The sequence below is a fragment of the Pollachius pollachius genome (genome assembly GCF_949987615.1).
Source record: "Pollachius pollachius genome assembly, chromosome: 17".
Classification (NCBI taxonomy): Eukaryota; Metazoa; Chordata; class Actinopteri; order Gadiformes; family Gadidae; genus Pollachius; species Pollachius pollachius.
This window is the reverse complement of record NC_136950.1, coordinates 21,613,367-21,619,027: the sequence shown is the minus strand read 5'-3', so window position 1 is coordinate 21,619,027 and position 5,661 is coordinate 21,613,367. Positions and strand designations below refer to the sequence as shown.

The 5,661-nt window shown below is 46.6% G+C and overlaps 1 pseudogene across 1 annotated transcript in view; it reads right to left on the bottom strand.

Moving 5' to 3' along the window:
* LOC307088970 (junctophilin-1-like) overlaps window positions 1-5,661 on the bottom strand; it is a 33,889-nt pseudogene that overhangs the window by 5,729 nt on the left and 22,499 nt on the right. The window contains exon 2 of the transcript XR_013812830.1: window positions 2,432-2,550. The product of XR_013812830.1 is annotated as a junctophilin-1-like (transcript). The remainder of the gene's footprint in view (window positions 1-2,431; window positions 2,551-5,661) is intronic.

Sequence of the window (5,661 nt, the reverse complement as noted above, 5' to 3'; positions counted from 1 at the left end):
AGTTCAAGAAAAACGAGAAATATGTGTTAAAAAATGTTTAAAAATAGTCGCCGGTTTCAACACATAGCGAGACTTTCAGGGTGTACAGAAGGGCCCTTTGAGAGGCCGGACAAGGCGGCCATCCAGTGTACAGTTCCCCAGATTGGCCCCTCTGTCTTCAGCGGCCCCAAACACAGGCCCTTATTGTGGTCTCAGAAATATCCCTGAATGGCGCTGGCTCCTGACCCTGTACACAAGCGTCTCATTAGCCCTGCTCACGTTACAGCCCACAGATAGCACTGAGAGCCAGCCTCAGGCTGGACCTGCTCCAGGAGGCTCCAGGAGGCTCCAGGAGCTACCGACGGCTTTGTGTAGTCAGATGATCTAGTATATCCCACTTCAACACGGTCCTCGAACCGACCAATGAACAAACAAAACAAGCCAAGCGTGTAGACTTGGATGCATATTTTGGATTTGTTTTCTTCATCATCATGAGAAGAACCCCCAGAAAACGGTCTCCAGTGCAAACAAACTAATTACTCTTTACTATACTATATATTAAAGCGAAATTAATGAACTATAAATCAAGCCTTTCCCCTAACACCCACTTGAGGTGTCCAACCTCCAGTGTCGAGATGAGACAATCTGCTCTAGGCAGAATGCAGTGTGGTGCGTGAGGCAAGTGTAGAAGTTAAATGAGTCATCTCAGAGAGAAGGGGGTGGGCAGGAATCTGTTGGAGGGGGGGGGGGGGTCGCTTCTGGATCTACATGTGTTATCTGCTATACCAGCAAATACTGAAATAACATTTATATTTATGGTGGTGTCTTCTCCTGCTTCTGTGCTCTCTCTCTCTCTTCTCTCTCATTCTCTCTCTCTCTCTCTCTCTGTGTCTCTCTCCTCTCTCTCTTTCTCTCTCCTTCTCTCTCTCTCTCTCTCTCTGTCTCTCTCTCTCTCTGTGTCTCTCTCTCTCTCTCTCTCCTTCTCTCTCTCTCTCCCTCCTTCTCTCTCTCTCTCTCTCTCCCTCTCTCCTCTCTCTCTCTCTCTCTCTCCTTTTCTCTCTGTCTCTCTCTCTCTCTTTCTCTCTCTCTCTCTCTCCCTCTCTCTCTCTCTCTCTCCCACTCCTTCATCCCCTAGCATGTTCTGCTAGCACGCGCTCAGTCGCTGGTCGCTCAAATTTATTGGCCAGTCCTTGATTTAGACCCCAGGGTTACATTTTCAGCTTGAGGAGGGAACTCGGGTTGACCCCGTGAACCCCTCCACTCTATTACCTGGAGTCTTGGTATGGGACCAGTCATTAGGGTTTACTGCTTAACAGCTGAGCGTGTGTGTGTGTGTGTGTGTGTGTGTGTGTGTGTGTGTGTGTGTGTGTGTGTGTGTGTGTGGTGTGTGTGTGAGGGTGGGGGCTCTTGTATGTAGGGCATGCATATATGTATTGTAAATACATGTGTAGGGAGTTATTTGTGTGTGAGAGAGAGAGAGAGAGAGAGAGAGAGAGAGAGAGAGAGAGAGAGAGAGAGAGAGAGAGAGAGAGATGGAGACAGAGAGAGAGAGAGAGAGAAAGACAGAGAGAGAGAGAGCGAGAGAGAGCGAGGCACAAGAGGATCACGCAGGGGTCAGGGAAGGCCAGTCAGAACATGGAGGCCTGTAAAACGGTGAATAAGGGTTCACTGGGGTCACATTTCCTGATCCTCCTGCCTCCTCAGATTCATTCTTATATTATATTAATATCTTCAGAACGACTGCAGTGTGGACGAGCAGATGGTGGCTTTACCGTAGAGAACCGACGACAGAGTTCTCCTCGCTGAACCATAAGAACGCTCAGACAAAGCTTTATGTACAGGTTACTGGCCATACACTCAGGTACGCTCCCCGTCTGGTTACCCGGCCCGTACGGTCAGAGGTACGGTACGGTCTGGTTACCGGCCGTACAGACAGAGGTACGGTACGATCTGGTTACCTGGCCGTAGGGTCAGTGGTACGGTACGGTCTGGTTAACGGGCCGTAGGGTCAGAGGTACGGTACGGTCTGGTTAACGGGCCGTAGGGTCAGTGGTACGGTACGGTCTGGTTAACGGGCCGTAGGGTCAGAGGTACGGTACGGTCTGGTTAACGGACCGTAGGGTCAGAGGTACGGTACGGTCTGGTTAACGGGCCGTAGGGTCAGAGGTACGGTACGGCCTGGTTAACGGGCCGTAGGGTCAGAGGTACGGTACGGCCTGGTTAACGGGCCGTAGGGTCAGAGGTACGGTACGGTCTGGTTAACGGGCCGTAGGGTCAGTGGTACGGTACGGTCTGGTTAACGGGCCGTAGGGTCAGTGGTACGGTACGGTCTGGTTAACGGTCCGTAGGATCAGAGGTACGGTACGGTCTGGTTAACGGGCCGTAGGGTCAGAGGTACGGTACGGTCTGGTTAACGGGCCGTAGGGTCAGTGGTACGGTACGGTCTGGTTACCTGGCTGGTGGAAGTTGGGCGACAGCTCCCTGGCGACAGAGCGGGCGATCTCAGAGTCTTGGACGGCCGAGATAGCCGACTGGTCGGCAGCTTCGCTCTTCGTCCTGGCGTGAGCCGTCCTGGAAGAGTTAAAGATGACATGAATATTAACCTAGCGATTGGTAGTGCTTGGCACTTGGCTTCTAGGAACATCTGAACTGTACCGACAGGGATATATTGTTTCCCTTTCTTATGACAAATGTACTTGTTGATTGTAAGTCGCTTTTGATAAAAGCGTCTGCTAAACGCCCAAAATGTAAATGTAAAAAATGTATTTGTTTATGTTTGAGAAGCATGGAGGAATGGAGAGAAAAACAACCGACGGACTGATGATAGATGATAGTGTGCTACAGTGAGCACCCGGTGACTGGGTATGGTCAAAGCTGCTACAAGGTTGACACTGTTGGGCGATTGTATGTGACACACACACATACATAAGCACACACACACACACACACGTACACAAACATGCACACACACGCACCCACGCACGCACGCACACACATACAGACATACACGCACACACAATCACACACACACACACACACACACACACACACACACACACACAGGACACCATAGGTTTGCGTGTCATCTATGTGTCCATCACCACCCATAGACCAATCTTTCGCTGTGTTCTCTCCTCCACCTCCTCCTCCTCTGTGAGCTCCCTCCCTCTGGCTCTACCTCCGTCACCGATCAGATGACATAACACCCTGACCACCGCCGGGACACAAAACTCTCCCTCGCTGTTTTCAAAAATCCATATTTTTTCCAAACAGCTCTCCATGATGGAAATCGACCCGCTGGAACCCTGGGCTGCTGGATTGCTGCCCGAAGGAAGTGGGTGCAAATGTAGAGTGTGTTAACATAGAGAGTGTAAACGTGAAGTGTGTTAACATAGAGAGTGTAAACGTAGTGTGTTAACATAGAGAGTGTAAACGTACAGTGTGTTTACATAGAGTGTGTTAACATAGAGAGCGCAAACGTACAGTGTGTTAACATAGAGAGTGTAAACGTAGAGTATGTTAACATAGTGTAAACGTAGAGTGTGCTAACATAGAGAGCGTAAACGTAGAGTGTGTTTACATAGAGAGTGTAAACGTAGAGTGTGTTAACATAGAGAGTGTAAACGTAGAGTGTGTTAACATAGAGAGCGTAAACGTAGAGTGTGTTAACATAGAGAGCGTAAACCCAGAGTATGTTAACATAGTGTAAACGTAGACTGTGTTAACATAGAGAGCGTAAACGTAGAGTGTGTTTACATAGAGAGTGTAAACGTAGAGTGTGTTAACATAGAGAGCGTAAACGTAGAGTGTGTTAACATAGAGAGTGTAAATGTAGAGTGTGTTAACATAGAGAGCGTAAACGTAGAGTGTGTTAACATAGAGTGTAAACGTAGAGTGTGTTAACATAGAGAGCGTAAACGTAGAGTGTGTTAACATAGAGAGTGTTAACATAGAGAGTGTAAACGTAGAGAGTGTAAACGTAGAGTGTGTTAACATAGAGAGTGTAAATGTAGAGTGTGTTAACATAGAGAGCATAAACGTAGAGTGTGTTAACATAGAGAGCGTAAACGTACAGTGTGTTAACATAGAGAGTGTAAACGTAGAGTGTGCTAATATAGAGTGTAAACGTACAGTGTGTTAACATAGAGGGTGTTAACATAGAGAGCGTAAACGTAGAGTGTGTTAACAGTGAGAGCGTAAACGTAGAGTGTGTTAACAGTGAGAGTGAAAACGTAGAGTGTGTTAACATAGCAAGTGTAAACGTAGAGTGTGTTAACATAGAGAGTGTAAACATAGAGTGTGTTAACATAGAGAGTGTAAACGTGGAGTGTGTTAACATAGAGTGTGTAAACGTAATGTGTTAACATAAAGAGTGTAAACGTACAGTGTGTTAACATAGAGTGTAAACGTACAGTGTGTTAACATAGAGTGTAAACGTAGAGTTTTTTAACATAGAGCGTATATTTAGAGTGTGTAAACATAGAGGGCCCTATCTTGAATCCGCCGCAATTGTCTTTCTCACTGGCGCATGTGTCGTTGCTAGTTTGCAACTGGCGCAGAGCGTTCTTTTCCGTCCTGCTCCACGCGTCAGTAAATTAGGGAATGATCTTGCGCCCCAAGTGGTGGTTCGGCGAAAGGAGGAGGCGTGTTCTGGCGCAAACGTTCCCTGGTGCTATTTTGCAGTTTCAGAAATCACTTGCGCCACAAACCAGGAAATACCTGGTTTAAAGTCAGTGGCGCGTTGTTCAGATGCTATTTTAAGGGTGCATGCCTAATGTTGCTTGTGCACCTCGCGCATACACTTTGCTTCTCTCATCAACCTAGCAACACATTCTTGGTAAATTATTTGGGAAAGAACAGCTGATACAGCGGTACTAAGTTGCACTTTTAAATGATCTGCAAACACCGTACAGCAAACACATATTTTCTTGACACAGACATCGTGTACATGCCCATAACTTTTAGGATTGATGAGTATTTGATGAGAAAACATTGTTTTACCACGAATGAGTGTTAAAAAGAATGAATGAATGAATGCGAGCGCGCGTCCATCTGTTTAAACAAATGCAAACTAATACAGTCCATGGCAATGTATATTAACGGGGGGACACACGCATATTAGGAACACAAGTCGATAACGATAATGCATACAATACTGGTTAGAAACGATGTTTGTTAATGCATTGCGTATATCATTAAATAGAACCACGGTTACCGCATATCATATGTGTGCTAAGTTTACTTTGCCGCAATGTATTTGAGGACTCAGTATTTCTGAAGTGGAATAAGAAAACCTTATTCTATGTGTGAATTAGGCCACATTATTTGGCCATAAACTGAGCCATTTGAAGTTTGAAATTCATGTGCATCTGTCTAATCGGAGACTGCAGACGCGCTGTCAAAATATCAACTCGTCTGATTCAAATGCGCTCATGGCTCTTAAAGGGGATGGGAGCTGGCACTCTCATTGGTTTATTGCACGTTATGCCCAAACCACACCTATGTGTAATTAGGCTACTTCAGACCAACCCTTTTTAGATTTGCGCCGGGCGCAAGAGTCATTTTTGCGCCGGGCGCAAGAGTCATTTTTGCGCCGGTAAAATAGCAACATCGCCATAGAACCGCCCACAAAGCCACTTGCGCTTGGTGCTTCTCACTTGCGTTTCAGACCGTTAAAATAGG